We start from the raw sequence: 9,998 nt of genomic DNA on the forward strand, positions 1-9,998 counted from the left end.
ACCTCCGTGGTTTGCTTTTAGTTGACCCAGAGCTTCTAAGATGGGATGTCTGCAGATAAAGAACTATCTATCAGAGTGTTCCCTCTAATAAAGCAAGCCTGCTGTCTCTATGTCCCTCCTACCTTCCCTCCATTGGTTATTCTTCCAAGGAGAGTCTAGGAAAAAATATTGCGTGTGTGTCCGTTACTTCAGTTTAGTACTGAAGCACTTGTTGTTTTACCTTTTTTCTTCTAGAAACAGCACTAACTCTCTTATCTTTGTTTGTGTTGGAAGTAATGAGAACAAAGTTTCATTATTAGCAAACATCACAAATTAGCACAAAGCCTTTTACGTTCATCCCTCAAATTTGAAAACTGTAGTTTAATTTCTTATTGCCCTAGAAAATTTATATGTAGTTAAAGATTCCAAACATTTTGAAATTTTGTCAATTACAAGTCTATAGTCCCCCCCCCCACTCCGTTTTCTGAAGTGGAATATAAATAGAAAGATCAGGGCTAGAAATAGCATCCTATAAGTCTGGAGTCTTTTCTCTATTGGAACAAAAATACTTTTAAGCTTTTAAATTCAAAATATCTATGTTAGAGAAATTTATGAGATCTATCTATCCCATTGTACTCCCAACCATTTCCTTATACTAACTCTTAGGGCTTACAGTTCCCCCAAACTTTAAGAGTATACATTAAGTAGTTTCTAATCTGCTTTCTGAATCATTGTTAGGTCGCTGTTTCTATGTATATAATAAATATAGGTGGTTATTATCTGCAGCTGAGAAATAGTGTAATGGCTTTTGTAAGACAATATTATATTAATAGAAAGAACATGAATTCTGGAGTCAGAAAGCCTTGTCCTGGCCCTAACACCTACTGGGTTACTATTATACAGCTTAAATCCATTTGTAAATAATATTTTTCTTATCACCCTGGTGTAAGTTACCTGAATGAGTTATCAAAATCAAAAGAAAGTAGATATGGAAATATGTTTTTAAATTAAATACCATTAATATAATTGTTACTTTAAAATTTTATTTATTTGCACATTCAATTTTCCCTAGTAGCTTATTATATTTATATATTTTAAACATAGCTTTCAACTTCATTAATATTGAACTTAGAATATCTTCCCTTAGTTATTCAATGTCTATTAAATAATTATTTATTTGATTTTTAATTTTTCCTGAAGATATTTATTGGATTCTCCATTAGGGACTAGGTAAGAAACAGGACTCAGTTCCTGCATTGGGTGGATATGGATTTAATGAGGAGGCAGAACAGCAGAATACAAACAAGGATATTTCCACTTTACAAAGCAAGTGTGTGTGCTTTCATTCAGCTATTTCTCTTGGATAAAATTTCTCCATCTATCTTTTCTTCCAAGAACCATGTTGATTGGAAGACAGAGTTTGGCTGTCCTCGAATCACTGGATATGAGCTTGATAATCAATATCATAATAAAGCATGTGTAAAAACAATATACCGTGTTGTTTTTTCTGAGAATTGAGGTAAGCACTTTAAGGTGAAAAAATTGCATATAATTATGACTGTTCCACTGATTTAGCTCATGATGAGATTTACTTCTTTCCTCTCTTACACTTAATAAGACTTTATATTTTATAAATATTATAAATAAAATCAATATTATTTTAGGTGTATGGTTCTTATTTTGATTGAACATTGGAATAGGAGAAATGAGGATGGAAGCTAAGGACTCTGGAAAAATACTAACTGAAGTCTAAGCCTAATCAAGATTATATGGAAAATTAAACATCTTCAAATATTTCTATTAAATTGCTGTATAGTTTGATATTTCACTAATTGTACTTCTAAAATATTGCTTTAAAAATAGGAGCATTGCTGATATATTCTCCCTATCTGGTAACTAGAGAAGAACAATTCAGAACGACTTGCCCATCTGTACCCAAATACAATGTTCAGAAACACAGGGTCTTGAAAATAACCAAACAGCAGAGAGTTTGAAGGAAAAACAAAGATATAACATGTATTGTTGAAGAAGGAATGAAAATGGTCGGAGACCTTGAATCTACAATTTTAGATGAACTTTGAAGAGCAGATGAGCAGCTTAGAGAAGAATTTGTTGGTTTAGAGTCAGTTGAAGAATAAAAAAATGTGTCAAATAACTACACATTCATTCATATCATTACATAAACACATACAAAATATTAGAAAATATTTTTATTTCAATGCCAGCACAGATTAAATTCCAAACTGAAAAAAATCCCTTTTGCTTTCTCTGTTATCTGATAATTTTGTCTCTCAGCTCATCATTCTGAACTCACCATTATGCTACCATCAATCTTTAGAATATAATATTTCTGAGATTTAAACAAAAAATTCTTCTGGCGGTTTCTAATATGCCATTTGATACAGAATTAGTAAATAAATCAGAATTTAAATATGTAATTTTCTCATTTTTTCCTGAAGTACTAAAACACAGTATTTGGACTGTAGATATTAGAACTATTTAGATTCTTAATTATTGTCAATTAAATTTTATCCTGAGGTCTAAAATTTACATTTAGCAAAATAAAAGTCATCTATTATTTTACTACAATCTTTATGGTTTCATAATGTGTCCAGTGATGAGAATAGAAAATAGACCTGTTACTATAAGAACTATATATATCAATTTGGTCCCAGGCGACCTCTGATACACGTATGCATTATACAAGGTTTAGATCAGGTTAAACCTAATTACCTCTTAATTTATCCTGCTTGTTTTTTCCTTTTGTAGGTTTTTGAGACTGAGTCCAGGGCCTTGAACATGGTATGCCATTATTCTTCCATTGTGCTATAACCAGGCTTTTATCTTGGAAACACTCACACTCGTTACTTCTGCTGTAGAAGTATTTGTGGACTCACTGTGCTCGGCTAGCCGTGCTTGCTCCTTCACGGCAGCCCACCGGAGCTGCTTGCTTCTCTGTAACGAAGAGTCCATTGTCCCTTCTCTCACCTTCTCTCTCTCTCTCCCTACTGCCGTCAACTCCCTAGAAACCGGGAGTCATTCAGATGCAACAAGTGTGAGACCTGTAATTTCTAGGTAATTCTTAAAAATACGCAGCTCCAGGTTCTGGGGCTGTCTTTTCCACTGTATTTGAATAACAATCTGTTAAAGACTAAAGTCCACAGGGACCCCTGCTTAGTGCCCTGTCAACCTTTTAAAAAGTAATTTTACTTTTGAGATTATAATATAATTACATTTCTCTCCCTTCTCTTCTTCCCCCAACTCCTTCCATGTACCCCTCCTTGTTTTTTAAAATTCATGACCTTTTAATTCATTAATTATTATTACATTCATATATATTCCTAAATATAAACTGCTTAGTTTGTATAGTGTTACTTGTAAGTATGCTTTCATTTGACATTGGGTAACCAATTGTTATGTGCTTCCCTTGGGAAGACTATTTCTCCTGCTCTCAGCATTTCTTAGTCTCCTGTAGCTCTGGGTTCAACATGCTACATGTGTTTTAGGCCTTTGGAACAGGCTTGCAAGAAAGGTTGGGAAATATGGAGAAGTAGGTTAGGAAACCGGTAGAATACTTCAAGGAGAAGTTCATAGTGACTCGGACAACTTAGAAAACGTAAAGCCAATCGAAAGACAGACAGTGAGGCCAGTTTCTACGTCCTCTGTGTTAAAATCAAAGGAGGTGGTAGAAGCAGAGGTTAGGAACATGGAAAGCTAGTCCTTCCATTGAGCAGGTAGAAGTTCCTTGGTGCTCGGATTCTACTGCAGGTACTGCTGAGGATAGTGTGGTGAGTACAGTAGAAACAGACTCTGAGGATAGAGCCTTTACCGTTGAATTAGTGGCCTATGTCACTAGCATCGTGCTGGCAATTATTGGTGATACTGTTCCTGGTGCCTTGGTTATAGCATTAGAATCCTGAGCTGCAAGCCATTGATTTAGTTGTGGCCAATGCTAGGGACTTTGGACACAACACTGCTGAAAAGACTTAAAAGGACCAGGGATGGTGGTGCTTACCCAGGATGGCATCAACTGAATGCCTGTGGGTCTTGTCAGAAGCTTTGTTTTCTTTGAGTGTGATATAAAAACCTATATAGATATTTGAGAGACTGCCATTTGTCAATAGGAATGGGTAAGTTTGGGGCCAACGACGCTGTAGCCTTTCTTTGCCTGGACTGCAGATGTTGGCGGTGGGATGACTAAGAGCACTGATGTCATCTCTCAGCTGTGATTTGCAGATGAGCAGTTGTCTTTTTATAGTGAACTATGACATGGATCTGGCAGACACAGGCTTTGATGTTGGATGCTCAGAAGGGAAGAGAGTCATTTGTCAATATTTAGAGTGACGAGGCAAACTGGACTTCCACTGAGCTGAGAGGATAGAGAAAACTTGGTGTTTGAAGTTTGGCTTAGTCAACTGATGGTTGACTTTCCTGCTGTCTGATGCAGTCTGATGCTGTCCTTGAGTAAAGCGCCTGCAGTTATCATGTCTTACTTTTTAAGTAGTTACAGAAGATGATATCTATTATTATTGTGGCGATTGCCATCTTTGAATAAATAAGATTTTAATAATTAAAAGAACTTTTAAGGAGATTTTGCAAGTTTTGCAATTAAATAGAAAATTTAGACTATTTGTGCTGATTGTTGAATAGCCACTACATTTACTAAGTAATTCAGCAAATTTTTAAAATTTAATTTGTAAAAGATTAAACTTGGGTTTATTTTCAAAATCAGGTTGAGGTGGTGAAGTTTTCTTGCTGTATATGAGACCTTTAGTTGCTTATTGCTATTTGCATTGTGAATTGAGTACAGGTGTTTACATTCTGTGCATACCACAGAGCAAGCAGAGTGGCAATAAGGTTATTATAACAAGGTACTTGGGTCTGTGACTGTGAAAGATAATATTTAACAATAGTCTAATGTAATCAAAAATAACTTCTTTAGAAGTTAGTTGTGAATAATCTATTTTTAAAGTATTTTTTCACTCTATTGATTAAAATTCTTACCCTAGGTCTAAAATGTGAACACAAATTTTCTATGAAATAAGAAAGAAGAGAAAAAACCTTAAGAGTAGGATGTCTCAATGATAGTGTTGCATATAGTGGAAGGCTAATTGAATCTATAGATTTTAATTCCAGCACTCAGGAGGTAGAGGCATGTGGATCTCTGTGCTTTCCACGTCAGCCTAGTTACATAGTGGGCTCCAGGATAGCTACGGCTGTCTGTAGAGGGACTCTGTCTCAAAAAAATTATGCTACTGAATCATGCATAACTAAGATGAAAATTCCCAAAAATTATTTAACAAGTCTCTCAAAAATGTTAAATGACAAAATATAGTGCTTAAAACTGAGGGTCCAGATTCAGCAAAGCAAATAATCTGTCTCTGGAACCTACTTGAATAATTTATTTCCACCTGATGGGTTGGGTGGAAACCTATTAATTGCTCTTAATAATGATAAGAATGAACTAAATATACTGGTACTAACCTCCGTCTTATTCCACACATCTCCCAGCAGGAGAATTTGATGGTCGCTAGATTAGAGGACATTTCTCTGTTGTCTATCATAGAACAGTGTGCTCAAATATCCAGATGCTGTGTGTGTGTGTGGTATATATACAAGTGACTCCTCAACTTAATAAGTGAATTCAGCTCTTATATATTCCATTTTTCTATGATCAGAGAAAGCCCAGGGTGGAGGAAAGCAAGTGTGTGGATGGGATTGCTCCAGGCTGACCTGAGAAAGGTAGCAACAGAGGAAGTAAACAGGTGCTTCCGAAAGAAAAGAATTTCCCTTTACAGTCATTGTCCATGTGAATCTTTACATTGTCCTTAGTTACTATGACTGTTTATTGTTATTGTTAATTACTACTGTTAGCTCTGTGATTGGTATGTCTTTGCTCTTTTTTGAAAAATCTTATTAATGAAAAGTATCATTTAGTAACCAGACTTACTGAAAAGTAATTCTTATAACATATTCTATGGTTTTAGCATGTTAATTATTTTGATCCATTCCATTTTCTTAGATTTTCATAGAATTGATACTCTTTTGAACGAATCTCTCAACTCCTTCTCTTGTAACTCAGTGCTCTTGACAAATGTGGCCACTTCTCTGACTTTTTCTTGCAACTTTTGTTCAATTTTTACTTTTTGTTCCTTTAAAAGGTCTTGAATTTTCTTTCTGTTTAGTAAATTCTCACATTTTTTGATGGTTTCTACTACAAGTTTATTTTTAAGAGTCCTCAAATCATCCTCAAATTTTCCTTTCCAAGAAGCCAATATATCTCTGTCTTGGTCTTCTTGAAAATACTTTTCAAGTTCTTGCTTAATGGCTTCATGTTTCTCCACAATCTGGCTTTCTTTCTTTTTTTTTTTTGAAAGTAATTTTTTTTAAATTATAAAAGTTTCCATTTCTGCCCCTTCTCCCACTACCCTCCCACTCCCCCCACTCCCTCTCCTCCTCCTCCCTCTCCATCCCTAAGAGCAGTCAGGGCTTCCATCCCAGTGGGAAGTTCAAGTTCCTCCCCCCTCCCTCCAGGTCCAGGAAGGTGAGTGTCCAGACAGACTGGATCCGCAAAATCCAGTATATGCTGAGGAAACAAGTGCCAGTGTCATTGTCAATGGCTTTTCAGAAAGACTCCGGGCCAGCCACATTCAGAGAATCCGGCCACATTCAGAGAATCTGGTTGGATCGCGTCCTCGTTCAGTCCCAGTCCAACTGGCCTTGGTAAACTCTCATTAGATCAGTCCCCTTGTATCAGTGGGTGATCGCATCCCTCGCAGTCCTGATTTTTGGGACTCTTGTCTATTTTCAACTGTTCTCAGTATCTCCTGAACTAACTCATTCCAAATCTGTTTGGCTAGCTGATTCTGCAAGTCCAGCACATAGTTTTGTAGCTCCCAGGTCTAACCATTGTATGTGGTCTCCAGTTGGTCAGAGAACATATCCATTGTTCTGCCTCCCTCACTCTCATTTGCTGACGACCCTGACATTGATGTTGACCTAGAGAACATTCTCCTGCAGCATTTTTAACAACATCCTAATACTGTCAGTAAAATTAGATATCGTGGCACAAAGAAACCATTTTCTATCAACTATTCTAAACATGTTATTAGTTCTCAAACATCACAAGTAAATGCACCTTCTGTGGAAGGTTTTGAGAAAGACATCATAATGAACACAACAGCTCACATTATGAAAGTGGTTAGAGAAGTCATAAATATAAGAGAACAAAGTAACCAAGGATACAGCTCTAGTTACTTTCATGAAATTCTCCAAATGATTGACACTGAGACTGCGTCGGCAACTCAAGGGCTGGCGTTTGTGCTAAGCAACAGATATAAACTAGAGCTTGCCTTGGAGTTGGTCCAAGAGGCAGCAAAGAGTTTTAAAGGGATGTCTATTGCGTTCAAACAGGAAAATAACCCTGTCCTCTATCTAGAGAGTCTAAAAGAGGAAATTTTAATGATTTTAGGTCATCCCACAAAAACTGCTCAAACGTTGATTGATTTCCTCTGACGTAGAGTTTCTCCTGTCCTATGAATTAGTATAAATCTTAAAATCTTTGACAGTTCCTTGTCCATTTTCTTGTCATCTGTTGCATTCTCTTCTGTGATGAACATTTTTGTAACATAGACAATTAAATCCAACCAACTAAACACATAAAAAAAAGAATTGATACTCTTTGCATAAGACTATCAAAAATATTAAAATAAAAATTTGTTTAATGCTTAAATAGAAACATTTACAATAGTTTTATTTAGAAAAATTAAAAACATCATTCTTCTTATTATTTGAAATTGAATATCAGAATTAATTGCTCTTGCTTAGAGATTTGGGAATTAAAACATATGAAGCTTCCTTTGTTATATTAAAATTATATTCAATGTCATTTACCATTTTGGCATGTAAATATATCTTTAGTCATAAGCCAGGGCAGATGATGAAGAATGTGTGTTGAGGAAGTAAATACGTAAGCGTTTATCACTGTTTTTGAAAATTTATCACAATAAGAAAATTGTGACACAAGAAACTTTTTTTCTAGGAATTAAACCTGTGTTTAAGTCTTGCTACTTTGTAGCTATTTGACTTCATTTACTCTTTTTTTTTCTTTTTAAAATTTATTTATTTATTAAAAATTTCCACCTCCTCCCCACCTCCCTTTTCTCTTCCCCTCTCCCCCTCCCTCTCCAGTCCTAAGAACATTCAGGGTTCCCTGCCCAAGTCCAAGATCCTCCCCCTTCCATCCAGGTCTATGAAGGTGAGCATCCAAACAAACCAGGCTCACACAAAGCCAGTCCATGCAGTAGAATCAAAACCCAGTGCCATTGTCCTTGACTTCATTTACTCTTGTATTTAAAAAGTGGATAGCAGTGTCTCAGTTGAGAAGTGGCACATTATTAGTTTTTATTGAGAAAGGCTTATTAATACATTCAGTATATTAAGTAGTTTGTAAAAGTGATTAACAACTTAAAGGCTAGCTCTTTTATGTATCAAAAGGATTAACTATTTACCATAACTGATTTGTATGGAAGATGTCCATATAACTTTACATTGTAAATTCCATTTACCATTTTTATTCAAGACATTTAGCATTTATTTGGGGGGCTCTGTTTTGTTTTCTGTGAACTCCTTTAAAGCACCTTCTACTTCAATCACGAACTTCATACTGGCTTAAGCTGGATTGTCAGGGATAAAATAGATGTGCCAATAACACAACAGTACATAATGCCACCCCTTCATGAGATTTGAGGTCATCAGTTTCAAAGCAGAAAGGCCACGTGTACTTCAGCGTGTCACATTGGTTTGACTCGCTCCGTGACTTGTTTTCGTCCCAGAAGTTTTCCACTCACTTAAGCACAATGGTCTCTATATGCCCGGCCGTGACATTTGAAATCATTGCTTTGTTAGATAAGGGGACATAGCCAAGAATGGATAAACAGTTCCTTGTTCTATGACATCAGAAAAAAATAGTGTTTAGTTTAACAGCCTTCTGAGGAAGCATCTAGAGTCTCTGAGAAATACTTATCAAATGTCAGAAAGGCTCAGTTGTGTTTGAGTAAGGCATGAAAGCAAAAATAAAGGACTTTTGCGTTAACATAACAGTATTGCATATGGTATTCTTTATAAACCTCTATGCCATATTTAGATTTGTTTAATAGTTTTGTTTTGACTTTTTAAATTTTGGATAAATAATTGTTATTGAGTGTTTCTAATAAGTAAGCATGTTTATTTATTTTATGTAAGCCAAAAGTACACCTGACAAAGTCTCAGTTTTCAGATAATATGGAAAATAGAACCACTTGTTTTGAAGACTGCTATCACTATCTCCAAGTTTGAATACTGACACTTGTGCTAGTTAATAATTTACGTCCAAATTTAAAAAGGCTTGTCATTTCAAAACTCTCTATGAATTTTCTATCTTGCCTACCTCAATACAAATCCATTTTTTTCCATTTTATTCATCAGCAATATTATCCTTTACTAAATTTTCCTTTACTGAATGTTATCCAATTAACTGAATTTCTCAAAAACAATTTATGATTGCCATTTATTACTTAGTAGTAGGTTTAGTTTTATTTTGCTTTAATTTTGTGTATGTGTGTGTGTGTGTGTGTGTGTGTGTTTATGGGGATATGAGTATGCATGTGTGGGTGCCCAAGGAAGACAGAGTAGGGTCTTAGATCCCCCAGAGTCAGCATTCCTGGCAGCTGTGTCAGTGGCATGCAATGTGGGTGCTGTGAACTGAACTTGGGCCTCTGGTAGAAGCAATCATAAACACTGAACTTGCCTATTTATTCTGGCTTTAGTTTTAGGTTCATTGGTGCTGAATTCTTTATTGAAAATATGAATAATAGCATTATTTCTTTGGAAAATATGACTTATTCTGAAACATATACATACTATATATATATAGATATGATTATATATAATTATATACAGTTATATATGATAATATAACTATGATTATATATTTATATATAATCATATAATTATGATTCTCTATATGATATTTTAATGAA

The sequence above is a fragment of the Myodes glareolus genome, chromosome 8, assembly GCF_982192425.1.
Source record: "Myodes glareolus chromosome 8, mMyoGla1.1, whole genome shotgun sequence".
Lineage (NCBI taxonomy): Eukaryota > Metazoa > Chordata > Mammalia > Rodentia > Cricetidae > Myodes > Myodes glareolus.